We start from the raw sequence: 19,163 nt of genomic DNA on the forward strand, positions 1-19,163 counted from the left end.
CCCTGCATTATATGTTGAGTAATTTGATCTGAGGGATAAGTGAGGAAAACAAGATGAAGTCAGTATAGCTAAGCTGACTTAGAATACAGTCTGGATAGTCCAGCTGACAGAACTGCTTCAGACCAAATGGGCTGATTCGTTTATGCTCAGTTGACAGATTTTTACCTCAGAGTTCAGTGGGAGACCCTGCAGGGATTGAAGTGGAGATATTAATCAGAACTGTGTAATCTGCTTCACACTCTCAGTGGGAAAGGCAATGAAAGTCCTGAGTTCACATATCATCTACCACAGAGTAGTTTTGATGCTATATTCAGACTTTCTAATCCACAATTTCCTCATTTTAAATGTGAGAATAATAATTTTCGTCTCATAGAATTGTCTTAAGTGTTAGGGATAATATTAAAACAGTCTGCACTTAGGTTGTGTTATACTTACATTTGTTACCCTAATCTAATCCGCCTGTTTTTATTAGTAAAGAAAGCTAAGATTTAGAAAAGAAAATTTGAGTCCAGAACTGTTCCAGGCCAGTTTAATGGGAGGATACAAAAGCTCATAAATTCAATGATTAAGGTCATTGTTAAAGTTACTAAAAATATTTGCCACTAAATAAACTAAATATTTCATTATTTTGGGAACATAAAAAGTAACCACAATATCACCTTACACCTATTAGAATGGCAGTCATCAAAAGGACAAGATGTGACAAGGATAGGCAAGGCTGAGGAGAAAAAGGAACACGTGTGCACTGTTGGTGGGAATGTGAATTGGTACAGCCACTGTGGAAAACAGCACGGGGGTTCCTCAAGAATGTAACCGTCATGTGATCCAGAAACCCACTCTGGGAACATATTTTCTTAACCAATTAAGAGCACAACATAATATTTTTAACCATAGGCCCTAAGTTGGACAGCACATATCTAGAACTTTTTCACCTTGTATAACTATATACCCATTAGGGCACAACTTACTTCCCTTTTTTTCAACCCCCCACCCCTGGCAGCCACACTTTATTTTCTGCTCCTATAAGTTAACTCTGTTAGATACAGCATATAAGTGGAATCATGCAGTATTTATTCTGTGACTGACTTACTTCACTTAGCATAGTGTGTTCCAGTGGCATGTTATCGTAAATATAGTATTTCCTTCATTTATAAGGTTGAATACGTATGTGCATATCACACTATTTTTATCTGTTTTCCTCTTGGTGGACATTTGGCTTATTTCCGTATTTTGATTTCTATGAATAGTGCTGCGATCAACATGGGACTGCAGATATCAATCTTTTGGATATATACCTAGGAGCAGAATTGCTAGATAAATGGTAGTTCTACTTTTAATTTTTTGTGGAACCTTCATACCGTTTTCCAAAGTGGGTATACATTTTACATTTCCACTAACAATCTTAGTGCAGCTGGGCTGCTATAACAAAATACTACAGATTGAGTAACTGAGGAACTTAACAGTTTTGAAGGCTGGGAAGTCCAAAATCAAAGTGCCGGTATGGTTACATTCTGGTAAAGGTCCCGTTCCTGGTCCTTGTCTGGTACCTGCTCACTGTGCTCTCATATAGTAGAAGGGGGCAGGGAGCTCTCTGAGGCCTCTTTTACATGGCACTAATTGTGTTCATTATTGTTCCACCCTCATGACTTCAGCACCCCCAGAGGCCCCACCTCCCAATATCATCACCTTTAAGAGTTAGGATTTCAACATCTAAATTTATGGGGGGCACATTCAGACCATACCATCAACAGTGTACAGCTTTTCCATTTCTGCACATCTTTGACAATATTTGTTATCTCTTGCTTTTTTTATGATATACATCCTAAAAGGTACGAGGTGATATTGTGGTTTTGATTTGCATCTCTGTGATGATTAATGATGTAGGGCATATTTTCATGTTCTTGTTGGCCATCTGTATATTTCCTTTGGAAAAATTGTCTATTCAGATCTTCTAACCATTTTTAATTGGATTGTTTGGGTTTTTGCTGAGTTGTATGAGTCTATATATTTTGGATATTAGCCTCTTACCAGGTATGTATATGATTTGCAAATATTTCCTCCCTTTCAGTAGTTTGCCTTTTCATTTTGTTGGTGGTTTTCTTTGCTGTGCAGTAGCTTTTTAGTTTGATGTAGTGCCACTTGTTTGTTTTTGCTTTTGTTGTTTTTGCTTTTGGTATAAGATTGAAAAAATCATCTCCAAGACCTATATCAAGGAACCTATTGCCTATGTTTTCTTCCAGGAGTTTTGTGGTTTCTGGTCATATGTTCAAGTCTTTAATCCATTTTGAATTAACCTTTGTATATGTTGTAAGGTAGTGATCCAGTTTTATTCTTTTGTATGTGACTGTCCAATTTTCCAACACCGTGCCTCCATTCCCACAAATGTTTATGGAATGATGTCTATGAACTTGACATAGTAATTATGGTACATTTTTGTCTTCAAATATTAATTCAGTATTTCTGTAGTAAAATTAATTCTAAATGACAATCTGGCCTTCCAACTAAGCATCATTCTTAGAGGTGGAGAGGAATGGACCATCTGCCATGTATCCCAAAAAAGGAAGACTTAAGTTGTGGATGACCAGGTCTTCCCAGCCCAGGTCTATCCATCCAACTCAGAAGCATTACATGAAAAAATGAAATCATAAATAAAGGTGCTCTACTCTTTTGTGTCTATTATATTAGTTCAGTCTGTATCCTAACAAATACAGAAGTTTAACCAAACTTCTGTACAGAAGGTACTTTTCTTTGAATGTTAAGCACATCTATGATGTGGATCTCTGACTATTGATCGTGATGCTAACAGCTAGGAATGCCTGAGGGCCAGGCCCCGCAGACATTTCCCCGACAGGAGCCAATGTTGTGGCTGGACCTGCCCTTGCAGTTATTGTGATTGTACAATGCACTTGGGGGGGGGTGTTAATCAAAATATTGGGGAAATTTGAGAAACAAAATGTATTTTAAATCCTGGAGGATACAAGGAATGTCTGAGGGCCACACAGGTATAGAGTGAAGGAGGGAGAATGGACCTGGGCTTAGCCTTTATTAGGGTCTGAGAACGGGGTACCTAGGGTGTTGTGGTTTCACTCTTTATTGGTGAATTTAAAACCTAAGAGTGGGAATTAGGGCATGGGAAGGGAAAAGCAGGGTCACTCAAGTGATCAGTTATCTAAGGTACCCAAGACTTCCTAAAAGGGGAATTTTATGGGTGGGGAATGCCTGGTTCCATAACTGGTTGTTTTGCTAGTAGGTGTGTCATGCAGCTGGCAATATGGATATTCAAAGTGAACATCTTTAAAATGGATGCCTCAGCAATCAAAAGCTTAATGTTAGGCACTTACACTACAACATTTTAAGCTAAAATTTCCTATCCAGTGTTTGCCTAACCTAGGACGTGGGTTAAAATATTAGGTACTAGACTTTTCTTTTGAAGATTTTGATTCATTGGAACAGGGAGGGTCTTAAGTATCTATGCTTTTTACATGCACTAGAGGCAAGTTGGGAAACATTGCCTGTATTGGACCTTTGTGATCCCACTGTGCAACCACAAAGGTAAAAGTTATTTTAATCAAATAACTATCGTGTGACATGTGTATTGAGCAAAGTATTTAATGATTGAGAAATGTCTTATATTTCACGTGTAAACATATAATTAATAGATTTTCAGTTTTTGACAGAGACTTAAAATTTTGAAATTACAGAATTTTGAGTTGCAAGAACCTTCTAATTATCTTAGAGTCCATCCTGGCTTCCAAAACCAAATGTATCTACTCATCTAGAAGCTTAAGGCACTGATTGAAGAGACTAATATTCTGTGGCATCCAACAGCACAATAGGAGTATAAGAGGAGCCATATGAATGTACGGAGCCACATCACGAAGAGCAGCATCAGCCACGATGACTGTAAGTAATTTTGTGGTTACTTTTTCTGTAGAGAGAAAACAAATTAAAAAGAAAACAATATGTTACATTCCCTCATTGTATCCCATGTATTCCTCGGGACTGAGTATTTGAGCAAGGTGGAGAACCTGGATATTACTTCAGGCAAGTGCACCCTGCAAGTCCCCAGGCCCTGCACGTGTCCCCTGTCCTGCTGTGGGGCAGTTTTCTCAGGCCTGACTCACGAGAGGGGCCCACCCCCAGACCCAAGACATTAGTGAATGAGACAGAGCGATAGTTTAAACCTTGGGTCTCTCACTTTACATGCACTTCTAGTAACTGTAAAAAGTTATATTAAATTAAGGACTTAATTAATTTGAGTATTTGAAAAGTCAGCATCATCATGTACCACTAAAACTAACCTGCTTTCAGAAGTGGGGCTTCCAGGATAAGGTTTAAAGATATGTCCTCTGGCTTAATAGAAATTCTATGGTGGTTTACTGTGTACAGCTAGTCCTTGAGTAGTTTTGTTTAGTGTAGTTTTATTATAATATTGATTGATGCCATAGGAACTAACTCTTGTTTATATCAATTAGCCTATGGTAAAATTGGTTTTAATATACATTGTTTCACTTAAAGTTGCAGAACCTATGGATGACATTAAGTGAGGACTTATTGTATATGGTTACTAGATTAAGAGAAAAACAGTAGTTCCTAGTGTACTGACACTGTTCTAATAGTAGAAAAAGCAAATATTTGCTATTGTGCTCTTACCTATATGCCCTGCAAAACATACACAAATTACCATAGGTCCTGCCATCTGATGCACAGACCGGTGGGTGCATCTTATTGCAATCAAATGTTGTGTATCTGGAACAGTTCATCTGTAAAATGCAGAAACAAAGAAATAATCAGGGGGTACACATCTGAAAATATGTTCTTAATATCTTACTGCGAAATGCCACACATTAAAAAAATGTAATTTAAATGATTTTGTCAAAGGCCTATAACAAAATAAACAACCCTGTAATCAGAAACCAAATTAAAAAAATAAAACATTTTTTACAAACTTAGCCTTCCCCATCAGATACTTCTCTCAAATCCCATTCCCCTCCCATCTCAGAAGTAATCATTAAATTCCATTTTCCATTTATCATTCACTTGCTTTTCTCCATAGTTTTATCACATACTCATATGTGTTTATTCCTAAAACTGTGTATTATTTAATTTTGGATATTTTTGAAGCATATGTCTAATCATTATAACCTATTCTGGTTTTCTCAAAATATTTCAGTAAATAAAGATTACTTCCTGTGAAAGCTTTTATAATTGTTTATTGAAATAATATAATTTAAAAACCTTTAGCACATCAGTGATTAATTATTGTGTCTCTGATTTGAATCAATCATAGATTGCTAGTAAAAGAAACTTTGTCATAATTTGGCAATATTTTTATACACTGCTGTGTTTTGCACACCAAGATTTTATTTTATTTTTGGATCTATGTTTAAGACTGGTACTGTTTTCCATTGTTAAAGTTGAGGAGTCTGATGACAATCTAATTCTAATATCTTTGTTGATAGTCTTTCTTTCTGGCTACTCTTAAGACCACCTCTTTGTATTCATTTATTTATAGTTTTGTTACAATGTGTGTGTGGATTCTTAAATATTTTTCTAGTTAGAGTGTACTGGGATCCTTAAATCTATTAACAGTAGAATAGAAATTATACAATGTCTGCTCTCAGAGCACAGTGAAATTAAACTAGAAATCAATGACAAAATGGTAGCTGGAAAATACTAAATACTAAAATATGGGAAGATTAAATAAGACACTTCTAAATAATACACAGATCCAAGAAGAAATCTGAAAATAAATTTTAAAACATTTTGATCTAAATGGAAAATAAACTTGCAACTTTTCAAAATTTGTGGGATACAGCAAAAGCAGTACTTAGAAGAAATGTTTTAACATTGGATGCACATATTAGAAAAGAAGAAGGATGTAAAAGCAATTATCTAAGTTTCCACCTTGGAAAACTAGGGGGAAAAAAGCAACTTATAGCCAAGTAAGCAGAAGAAAAGAAATAAAATTATGGCAGAAATCAATGCAATTGAAAACAGGAAATCAAAGGAGAAAAATAAGTGAAATCAAAAGCTGGTTCTTTGAAAAGAACAATAAAATGGGTAAGTTCTTTTCAACTTGACCTATGGATTCAGTACAATCCCAATCAAAATCCCAGCAAGTTAATTTGTGGAGATTAAACTAAATCTAAAGTTTATATGGAAAGGCAAAAGACTTATTATAACACTGTAATATTCAAGACAGTGTGATATTGGCAAAAAAAGAGACAAATAGACCAATACAGCAGACTAGAGAGCCCAGAAACCGACCCCCATAAGTATAGTCAAGTCAATGATCTTTGACAAAGAAGCGAAGGTAATTCAATGAAGCAAAGATTGTCTTTTCAAAAATGGTGCTGGAAAAATTAGATCCACATGCAATGAAATAAATGTAGACACAGAACTTTACCCCTTGCAAAAATCAACATCCAGAGAATGAGAAGACAAGCCAGAAACTGGGAGAAAAGATTTTCTTTCTTTCCTTTTTTTTTAAATTTATTTTTTAAATTTATTGGGGTGACAATTGTTAGTAAAATTACATAGATTTCAGTGTACAATTCTGTATTACATCATCTATAAATCCCATTGTGTGTTCACCACCCAGAGTCAGTTCTCCTTCCATTACCATATATTTGATCCCCCTTACCCTCATCTCCCATCCCCCACCCCCCTTACCCTCTGGTAACCACTAAACTATTGTCTGTGTCTATGAGTTTCTGTTTCTCATTTGTTTGTCTTGTTCTTTTGTTGTTTTTGATTTTCAAAAGACACATCTGATAAAGGATTGTTATCCAAAATATACGCAGAACTCTTAGAATTCAGCAATAAGAACATAAACAACTTGGTTAAAAAAATGGGCCAAAGACTTTAATAAGCACCTCACCAAAAAAGATATACAAATGACAAATAAGCATGTGAAAATATGCTGCACTCATATATCAACAAGGAAATGAAAAGTAAAACAACGGTGAGATTCACCGCACATGGACAATATCCAGACCACTGACAACACCAAAGGCTCACAAGGACGTGGCAACATACTGCATGACTCCAACTCTATGACTTTCTGGAAAAGGCAAAACTATGGAGACAGTAAAAAGATCAGTGGTTGCCAGTGTTGGGGAAGTGGAGTGATGAATAGTTGGGGCACAGAGGATTTTTAGGGCAGTGAAAATACTTTATGTAATTCCATAATGATGGATATATGTCATTATACAATTGTTCAATCTCATAGAATGCACAACACCAAACCACAATGAAAACTATAGCCTTTGGGTGATTATAACGTGTCACTGTGGTTTCATCAGTTGTAGCAAATGTCCCACTCTGGTGGGGGTGTTGACAACATGCATGTGTGGGGGTGGGGGTACATGGGAAACCTCTGTATTTTTCCCTCAATTTTGCTGTGAACCTAAAATTGCTCTTAAAAAATAAATTCTTCATTAAAAAAATACATGTGCACAAGGTTGTTCTCTGATGCAGTATCTGCAATCTCAAAAGTTGGAGCCATTTTAAATGCTGAAATATGAAAGACTGAATTATCTCTTGTACTTTCACACAATAGAGTACTATACAGCTTGTAAATAAGGAATAATATCTGCATGAATAAATGTGCTTCTGGAGCGCTAGGATTTCTGTATTTTCTCCTGGAGAGGGAAATAACTTAGGATTTTACTTTGTAATACATCATTTTTGTTGCAAGAATTTTTCCATATAACAATTCATTTTATAATAATTTACAAAAATTAAATGTTTTCAATTTCCTAATAAGAGGTAACTTACCAGTATTGTGTCATTAGGCCTTTCAGTCAATTCAGTTCCTGCACAAATAAAAGACATTAAATAACATGGTATCTCCTATGATATTTCCACGTCTAGTATTGTGGGAAGGCACGGATGCAGTTCTTTCAATGAGGAAACTACAAGGTATTAAGTGAGCCTTCTTTGGCATTGACTGTGGGTGGGAAAGTCAGATTGCAAAAACTGAACACAGCTGATTTCTACCGTAGATCTAACTTTGTCTCAAAATCATTGTATTATTTAAACCCCACAACACCTTCCTTTGAAGATATCATTTTCTTTGGTGCCTACATTTTATAGATGAAAAACTGAAGATCAAGGAAGACAAGTTGTTCAAGTCATTCTAATATGAAGGAAATTAATTGATTTATTTTCATTGTTTTCCAGTGCCAGAAGAGTGGCCTCACAATTAAAGTAATAGATGACTCTTGGTTTTAAGGTAGATTAATTGTCCCCAGAGATATCAATGAGCGTATGCCTGTCATAAGTGTTGATGTTAGAACTGATAACTGGAAATATCAGACCTGAAAGAGATTATTCTAACAAATTCCATTGGAAAAGATGACCTCCAAAACAGAGAAGGATTTAGTTAAAAGACTTCAGCTATCGAGGTGAGAAAAAAGATGAATTGTATCCCTGCCCTCGTGTCCAATGGCCACTCAAATCCATTACACAGTTTTTCTCCTTTTACAATACAGGGAATTTTTTTTAAATCCATTAATACGAGGGGCATTTGCACTGTATCCTATTTTGGTTTACAAGTTCAAGGATACGAAACCAAATGGAACAACCAGTTTTGTTCTTAGATGACACCAAATCTTGCCTGTATTTTCTAGAATATGAGAAATGTTCTACCAAGGATTGGGAAATGTACTCACCAGAAAAAAGATGAATTGCCAACATTCTGATAAAACTGACATTGATACGCACTCGAAGTTAGCCATTTGATCTCCTCAGTCAGCCTTGAAGAAAGTTTTAAAGAAACCTTCAGAATGTTTAAGACACAGCCCATAAATCTTTTAGTGAGCAGAACCAGAAAGAGAGACCGCTCCCTGGATCCTCCAACTTGAGAAAGAACAGCTACAACATCTGAGCCATTAAATTCCTTTACTTTTCATTAGGGAAGGCTGTTCCCTTTCTTCCTCCCCCTCCAAAATCACTAAGAAATAAGCACATTAAACAATATATAAACAATATATACGGAAACAATATCTCAGGACTATCTTCTGTGTAGCATTTAAGAATATATGCAATTTTGAATGTTCAATTTATCCTTCAGAGAACCAGGCACAGATTTTTAGAAGGAATGGATCTAGAGCAGTCCTGACAGCAATACTACACAAAAAAGCCACCATAATTTATGCCCCCAAATTACCCACCTCAAGAAGAAGAAACAATACAAAGAGAGACTGTGGCTGTCTTATTGACTCTAACCTCCTGAGCTACCTCTGGTATACTGAGTAGTGTATTTTTTAAAAAAATTTGTGTAAGGAAAACAAGTTAGGAGAGATAAGACACAGAGGTATCATGGGTCCTGGCAGTGACTGGGAGGTGGCCTCACACAGATGTCAGCAAAGGTATTCTTATAGCAGGATGTTTAGAGGACAGTTTCATGTGATAGGCACACATGAATGGGGAGGGGAGAAAATTATAAGTGTGCTTGTAGGTCCTACAATAGATGAGAAATGAAATCTTTCTAAGTAAGGGAGCTGTGTAAGTTCAAGAGAAAGGGCAAGAAAAGAATTCCAGATACTACAATTTATGAATATGACTATAACCTTAGTACTTTTAAAACCTAGACAGCTATGAAAACCACCTGGATAGCTTGGTAATACGACCAGTGCCCATGTTCCTTCCCCAAGACTGTGATTCAATTTTCTACATGTATTAGACCCTAGTAACTGGTACCTTTCTTAAGTTTCCAAGATGGTAGTCACGTGCAGCTACAGGTGAGAGTGACTGAGCTAGAGCCACAGAACAAGCTCTGGAAGAGTCTTACATCGTTCTTTCTACTTTTCTAATCCACAGCTTTCATGTTTAATGGAAATATATACAAACCTGTTTGTGGCTAGCTTTATTCATGAAAATTTTAAATAGGATTTCTTTCCAAGTCACTGTATACAAATCAGTTTATTTTATTGCAACATATAATTCATCTAGTGATACACCAACATAAATTAATTTAAATATACTTATAAATGGAAATTTAGCTTGTTGCAAATTTTTATGATCCCCTCTCAAAAAAAAAAGGAAACTAAACCAAAAAATTATAACAATGACTTAAGAGTCTAGAGCCAGACAACAGTGCTTCAAGTCCTAGCTCTGTGGCATAGTAGGTGAGTGATTTTTAAAAGTGGCGTATATTATCTCATTATAAGTTATCGCATTTGTAAAAAGGAGTAAAATAAAATACCAGCTTGTAGTTGTTAAATGATTTGTTACATACAAAATCCTTAAAAGTACCTGATGTTATGCATTCCACATAAGCATAGAATAGAGCTGTAGGAAACGACTGTAGCATTTTCAAATACTTAATGAAAACTTGTTATATAAAAAGCTATATCAGTTATTGACAGAATAGCAAATTGAGAACAGCAATATTTTGAAAAAGATTATTATCAAGTAGGATTTCCAGGACTTCAAGGTTGATTCAGCATTCAAAAAATGAAGATATGTGTTATTCACTATGTAAACAGAGAAAAAGAGAAAAATCATATGACCATCTCAATAAACAGTTATTCATATTTAAAAAAACATTTTGATGAATAAAAATGTAAGTAGACTTACTCAGTTTAATAAAGGACATCATGAAACACAATTAACAGCATAATTCATGCTGTAATTTTGATTGCTTTTCCCATAAGATGTGGCGCTCTCAGTGCAATACAGAAACAAAAAAGAAAAAAGCAGAAGGACAGGGGAGTTTAAGATTGAAAAAAGAAAAGTAAAATTGTCTCTATTAGCAAATGGTCTCTGCAGAACATCCTAAGAACTGTATATTTGAAAAAGCAACTGTAAAAATTAAAAAGGAATGCATTATAGTCACAGGATACAAGGTCAATATGTACTAGAAACAAAAATTGAAAAGAAAAATTTTGTGATTTTTTCCCAACAGCTTTATTGAGGCATAATTAACATACAATAAACTTCATATACTTAATGTGTACAGTCTGATAAATTTAACATATGTATACACCCATGAAACTATAATCACAATCAAGACAGTGAACATATAACATCATCCCCCAAGGTTTCCTCGTGTCCCTCCTATCCTCTCTCACCAGGTAACCAATGATTTGTTGTCACTCTAGATTAGTTTGCTTTTTCTAGAATTTTACATAGGTAGAATATATCATATGTACCCTAGTTTGCCTTTCATTCAGCATAATGATTTTGAGACTCATCCATGTTGTTTTTTGTATAAGTACTTTCTTGCTTTTTATTGCAGAATAATATCCATTATATTGCCTGTCCGTGGACATTTGCAGTTTCCAGTTTGTGGATATTACAAATAGAGCTGTTACGAATATACATATACATGTTTTTCTTAAGTATATATTTACGTTTCTCTTGGGTAAATGTCTAGTAGTGGAATGGCTGGAACACAGGGTGGATCGTAAGGTTAAATGTTTCTTAACTTTTTAAGAAACTGCCAATTTTTTCCCCAAAGTGTTGTACTACTTTACATTCCCACCAGTGGGTCCTGAGAGTTCCAGTTGCTCCACATCCTCACCAACACATTTTTTGTGGGAAACGAGTAAACTCGTCATATCGCTTTTTATACCAAAGCGCGGGAGACGAGAATAACACATATTTTGCACCTCTTTTTAAACTAAAACACTGAAAGTTGCATAGAAAAATATCAAATAGATCGAGAGATATGAATATTTTACGGAAAGTCTAATTTTGGCGAGAAAATGTCAAAAAAGCCCCGCGTTATGACGCAATTTGGCGGGGAAATGCCCGCTTACAAAGTATTGTATGATCAGTCTTTGTAATTTTAGTCAGTCTAATAGGTATAGAGTAGTATCTCACTGTGGTTTTAATTTGCATTTCCCAAATGACTTTGGCTTTTTTTTTTTTTTTGGTTTATTTTTGGTACGATATAATTTACATATAAAATTGTGTGATTTTAAACTGTAAAACATGGTTATTTGATACATTCATATATTGCAATAAGATTAACACCATAGCATTAGATAACACCTCCACCACATCACATAATCATTTCTTTTTTTTGTAGTGAGAACATTTATGATCTAGTTTCTTAGCAACTTTGAAGCATATAATACAATATTGTTGGCCGTCTTCACAATGCTGGGCAGTAGATCTCCAGAACAAATTCATCTTCTAACTGCAAGTTTGTACCTTTTGACCAACATCTCCTCATATGTCCCCACCCGCAGCCCCTGGTAACCACCGTTCTACTCTCTGTTTCTATGAGTTCAGCTTTTTAAGATTCCACATGTAAGTGATATTATACAGCATTTATCTTTCTCTTTCTAATGTTTCTCACTTGATATAATGCTCTTAAGGACCATCCATGTTGTCACAAATGGAATGATTTCCATCTTTCATAGGGTTAAATAATATTCTATTGTGAATATAACAACTTTATCCATTTATATGTTGAAGGACACTGAAGATGTTGCCATGTCTTGGCTATTATGAATAGTGCTGCAGTGAACATGGGAGTGTAGATATCTTTTCGATATTCTGTTTTCATTTCCTTTGAACATATACCCGGAAGTGGGATTTCTAGATTATATAGCAATTCTATTTTGAACTTTTTATAAACCTCTGTACTATTTTCCATAGTGGCTATACCAATTTACATTCCCACCAGTGGTGTATAAGGATTTTCTTCTCTCTTCATCCTCGACAACACTTGTTATCCCTTGTCTTCTTGATGATAGCCATTCTAACAAGTGTGTGGTGCCATCTCATTGTGATTTTGCTTGGCATTTCCCTGAAGATTTTCCAGCACATTTTCATCCACCTGTTGGCTGTTTGTATGTCTTCTTAAGAAGACATACAAATGTCCCCTGCCCATTTTTAAATTGTATTTACTATTATTATCATTATTGAATCATATGAGTTCTGTACATATCTCAGATATTAACTCCTTATAAGATACATGGTTTGCAAAAATTTGCTCCCATTTTGTAGGTTGCCTTTTCATTTTGTTGATTGTTTCTTTTGCTGTGCAGAAGATTTTTAATTTGATGTAATCTCACATAATCATATGAATAATTCTGTAATTTTGAGCTAATGATATCTTATTTTATTTATGTATTTTATTTTATTTTTAATTAAAGTTTATAGGGGTGACCATTGTTAGTAAAGTTACATAAATTTCAGGTATACAATTCTGTATTACCTCTTCTATAAATCACATTGTGTGTTCACCACCTAGAGTCAGTTCTCCTTCCATCACCATATATTTGATCCCCTTTACCCTCATAATGATGATATCTTAAAGCTGTTCATAGCTAATTGCTGCTGAATTATAAAAATGAGTGACCTGAAAGCTTTGTGGGAGGTTTTATCCATTATATTGAACAGTTTCAAGTAGCATAATTCCAACTTTTAACAAATAATATGTTGTTTTCTAATAAAGTATGATTCTTAAAAGTAATCGATGAGGGTAAGGGGGATCAAATATATGGTGATGGAAGGAGAACTGACTCTGGGTGGTGAACACACAATGGGATTTATAGATGATGTAATACAGAATTGTACACCTGAAATCTATGTAATTTTACTAACAATTGTCACCCCAATAAATTTAAATTTAAAAAAAAAGTAATCGAAATAACCTTACTGTGAGTAGAACAACAAGGTGGTCTATGAGACTATTAATGAGTTTACTAGAATACTTTCAGTTGAGTTCTATACCAATAACTAAAAATACTGAGTATTCGTGAAAGAATTTGTTCAATGAGAAACCAAGGTGTGATGAGACTAGCCTATTTGATTTAGACAAATGTCACCTCTCTCAGATGTTGGCCTTACCGTGAGAAAAATTAGTGATCAGATCTGTCTACTAAATACCTAATTTATCCAGAGATAAAATCAGATAGAGGCAGGGGAAATAACAGATATTTGACACAATTTCTTGGCCTTCTTCTCAGTCCTACTGAATCAGAATCTAAACTAGAGAAGTCTAGGAATCAGAAATTTTAGTGACACCTCCTGTGATTCTTAATTAAGTAAATTAGGAAAATGCTGATTTCCAAGGTCTTTGGAATGGAAGTTAAGATTAAAGGGTCATGACTTCAGGAATAGATGTTTCCCATACATAGGTGGGATGTGGCCATACTAACGTGGATACATTTTTCAATAACAGGTCTTTTGTGAAACATTCTAGAACATTTACTTTAGGAGAGATTAATAATTCTAGGAATAAGTTGAATAAGCACAAATTAATGTTGTATGTCTGGCCTTGGGTTATGTTTGCCACTGCCATCACAGTAGTTAAAAGGAAAGCAGGCAAAATTAGAATATGTGTAAAGCAAATACTCTATCACACTTTGAAATAGTACAGCATGATAGATCAATTTTAAAATGCTACGAATCCAACAAACCTTGTATTGGGTTGTTTTTCTTGTTAGGAAATCAGTGATTTTCCAGTGTTTTATTTACAGAATCAGTCCTTTTAAGATACAACTATATTATTCTTTAGCTCTGGGTAATGTTTCTAATTTGAAATGCCTCCACAAATATCCAGAGTGTCCAGCATTGACAGAGAAGGTCATTAGCCTGGCAGGACATTTGGTCCCATCCAAAATGTCAAATGAGATATTTGGTCCACACCAAAAGGTCCTTGATATTTGGTCCTGTCCAAAACATCCATGGAGACATTTGGTGCATAGTTAACTTACATCCTGCTCCTGTGCAAGACTCGAGCCCCGACCCGTCTACCTAACCCCACATGGCATTACCTGTGAGGCTACCGAGGCAGGAGGGTTATTGTGGGCAGTACAGCCACAGCACAATTATTGAACCAATAAAACATGACAGCATTTTTAATGTATTAATCCTGTCAGACAAAAGAATAGATCAATGTTATGGACTATTTGAATGCAGGGGTGTTTTCTTAAGTGTGGATATTTTTGACATACATACCTTGCCTTCTGCGGCAAAGATTTGAGAATAAAGTAATTGATTTGTGAGACAAATCCAGGACACATCCGTAGGAGATTGGGAATGTGAGGCAGGAAAATGAAGGGAGTCAATGAACAGTGTATTTTCCAGCAGGTTACCACTGTGGGAAAAGAAGTTTATTCCATCCTGAGACTCTGAAGGTAGCATGAAACATAAATGTCAGACTTATCCTATTTGAAAGGCAAGGGAGCTGGTATGTTTATATACCAACCCTCATCAGTCATTGATTGAGAGATGCCACCAGGATGTATTGACTTGCTAGTGCTTCTGACATTCTACATGAGCAGAGTATTTAGAGAAAGCCTGTTAGCAAACAGATGGAGAGGCTGGTAGTTGGAAGTTGAGCCCCATGAACTGATATGTAAGGCTCAAAAGAATATGATCAAACAGTGACAGCACTACATCAGAGTGGAGATATCAGATGAAGAATCTGGAGTTCAGAAACAATGATTGGAATATAAATTTGTGAGACACTGACATAAAAATGGAATTAAAAATTCATGAGACTGGGTTAGATCACTCAGGGAAAGAGAGAAGAGAACTATACATTGAGTACTAGCACAGAAATAATCAATGAAATCAATAAAAGAAACCGATAAGGAGCAAGAAACGATAAAGGAGAAAAATCAAAAGACTTTCATATCATTGGAACCAAGTTTTTAAAAATACATGAAGAAAAAAGGAGTAATAAACCATATCAGATGTTGCTGACAGGTAGAAAAAATGAGAGCTGACAATCCACTCTAATATTGCCAACACAAATGTCACTGCTGACCTTAACAAGAGTTAGTCAAGTGATAAATGTGAAAAGCTGATGGGAATGGGATTCAGAGGAAGCGGGCAAATGAGAAATTAACAAGCATAGACAACATTTTTAAGGCATTTTGCTACAATTAGAAGTAAAGAAATGGCACAATAGCAGGTGGAGCAGCTGGAGTTAAGAGAATGTTTCTAATATGGTATAAAAGCAACCTATTGTATTCTGACTGGAAAGATACAGGATAGAAGAAAAAGAAATCATGTAGAAGAGAGGGGATATTCTTGAAGTCAGAGGAAATGAGAGTTAATTTGTCTAAGGTAACAGACAGTAGGCAGAGAATCCAGACACAGGTCTGGGGAGCAGATGTGGTAGTGGGAGTCTATGAAAATTCTCTTCAGATTGTTTCAGTTTGCCTCAGTAGTGCCAGAAGTAAAGTCACTAGATGAGATTGAAAATGAGGCAAGAGCTTTGGGAGTTTTGGAGACATAAATGAGTGACATGTTCATCTAGAAGAGAGTGAGAGCCAATGGCCTAAGACATATAGTATGAATGATTTTCAGGTGGCATTAAATGCCCTCTTGAGTTTTGTGGTAAGGAGCTACTGTGACCATACACGGTGGTTATGGGTGTTATCCCCACAGCTGTGTTCTGCTTCAGGAGTACAGGCACAAACTAGGCAGAATGTCACATTTAACCAGGGATGTCATTCGGCCAAGTGAGTAGGATGAAATCAGAGAAGGAAAGATGAGTTGTGTGTATGTATCTTCATGGAAGAAGTTAAAATGATTGACCATGAAGGCAAACAGAGTAAAGAAGGAAGAAAAGAGATTAATTGGGGAGGGAGAGTGAAAAAGTGGAAAGATCAATATATCTGAAGTCTCGGTGGGATAAAAATCTCATTGGGTTTGGGGTACTAGCGAAAGTGAGCTGGAAATATAGGATGTGTTTGTCAGAAAGTTAGATGCATGAAATTGAGATTATGGAGAGGTTGTAATTTTTGAAAATGACATTGTCTAGGGTGTAACCATAAAAGCAAGTGGTTGAGGTATGATTGAGGACTAAGTCATTGGAGAATAGCTCACAGAACTGAGAGGCCAGGATGTTGCAACACGGTTCATGGAGATTTTGAAATAGCCAAGATTTAAGAATGGGATACTGATAGAGAATGGCAGTAAGCCTGGAGCTAGCATTGTCAAGGGGTGCCCCCGTGTCCATGGATATCAACAATGAAAAATAGTGGGTAGCAGAAAGATAAGCCCCGAATAGTTTATTCATTAGCTATTACAGAAGGCCAGCATAAACCAGCTATATAGGAAAAGTACTTTGACACAGATGTTTAGAGCCGGGAGCTATAAAGAAGAGATAGCGTTGTTTTAAAAACTGAGTAACCCAGGCAAGCGTAAGATAGCTAACTTGTATAAAGGACACTATGTTCAGTTGTCACCACTGCCGGACACCAGAGGCAGGACTGCCTAGGTTATGAATTGTAGTCATTAGTTTAGGAGCTGAAAGGAAAGGTCCATACCACAGGGAACCCCAAATGCAAAGATTCAAGGTGTATAAGGTGTGCATGAAATGTAGCTCTATTTATTTTTCTATCTATTTTTCTAGTAATAAACTTAGTTCTTATCTGGAATTTCCATTTATCCCAAAATCAGAAAACTGGATGCCAGTTTAGAGAAAATCAGTATTTTATATGCATGCCATTTCTCAATTTATATTTTCCTCTTCCCATTTCCTCTTCAGGTGGCAAAGAGCAATAATAATCGTGGAAAGGTTTCATCTTTGGTGCCTGTTCATAATGACATAAACTGAGAAGAACGCTGTTCTTCTTGGTTTTCAGTTTTATCACCTTTCCATGCTGGCTTCCTTGAGGTATCATTGTCTTCATCTGATTTCTAAATTTAATCCTATATCACCTTAAACTGACTTGGAAGTTATACTTTCATCCTGGCCTAAGAGCACATCCGTGGGCTCTCATGTTCTGTTCCTCACCCCTCTTTACCAAATGGAGACAATGTTTGGCTGTTTCTGATACCCATTTACATGGATGGTGGCCCTTTAAGTCTACCCCAGGTCCATCACCTGGATGCTACAGACAGGAGGGTCTACCCACCACTCCTATGTCAGAACAAGGTCATGAAGTTTGTGAGAGCTCACTGACGGCCAATACCTTGAGGAAAGATGGAGGTACAGATTTTCAGTACTCTTGAATACCCAAACAAGTCTGAATTCAGCCAACTCCCTCTGGATACCCATCTCTCCCCGTGGTTGATGGGATGATGGGCCAGAATCCAAAGTCACTCTTCTGAACTATCACCAACATCAAAGTCACATAATTCTTCCCTAAATCTTCTGTCCTCTCAATCCAGAAAGCATTGGATTTGACAAATATAATCAGAAATCTTTTTTTCTTATGGACAGTGATTTTCTATCTAAAAACCAATAATCCATTTATTGGTTTCATTTATTGTTTATCCCAATGTCTTCATATATATATGACTAGAGAAAGAGCTCGCTTGCTCAGAATGAAGTCATCATGTCAGTGATAAAGCATAGGTAATTAACAGCCAAAAGCCTCTGAACTTTTAGCAGATAAAACTCTCTTTAGTTAGAAAGTGCAGGCAGTTTTCTTTTCCCACTTAAATTTAATTTCTGAAGTTACCACTTCTAAAGACACAAAAAGGTTGACACTAGTGCTAAGCATGTCCAAAGACCTTCAAACTTATCTCCTTCCCTTCATACTTCACTTTAATCTCCATGTCCTGTCCCCAAAGTCACAGGTCCGAAGATATTTTTTGCTCATCAGTAGTATTTGGATGTTCATAAGCAAGGTGATTTCAGCTATACAAAATAAATGTTACATTTCTTCACATTCAAGTTTTACCATAAATAATAAGCCCATAATATAAACAATGAAGAGTCAATGGAAGATTTAAGTAGGGCAACAAGATCAGATTGGTGTTCTAGAAGTAGCATTCTTGAAATTCCTATATATTGAGAGAATGGATACATTCCCCTGCAAGTCAAAAAGAAGGCATATCACATTCATGCATGAAAAGACTATATTATAAAGATGCCACTTTTACCAAATTTATGTGACTCCAATCAAAATTCCCGTAGGATTGTGTCTTGGTGGACTGTATCCAATGTCTCTAAAATACATCTGGGAAAACACATTCTCAAGAATATCCAAGAACACAGTAAAAAAATAAATGATGGGTGGATTCCTTCCATTCTTCCTTTCATACATATTACTAAATACCTATCAAGTGGTTTTTTAAAAAAAACTTGCAATGCAGTGCTGTTACAAGGTCAAAATTGGGTATAGATGGGGTTTTTTTCCTTCATAGTCCATACAATCTAATTACCTAGAAGGCAGTATTGTAAAGGGATTAAAAGATGTGCTACTGGCTTTGGAAAGGAAAAAATCAAA

The sequence above is a fragment of the Rhinolophus sinicus genome, linkage group LG10 (assembly GCF_036562045.2).
Source record: "Rhinolophus sinicus isolate RSC01 linkage group LG10, ASM3656204v1, whole genome shotgun sequence".
Taxonomy (NCBI): Eukaryota; Metazoa; Chordata; class Mammalia; order Chiroptera; family Rhinolophidae; genus Rhinolophus; species Rhinolophus sinicus.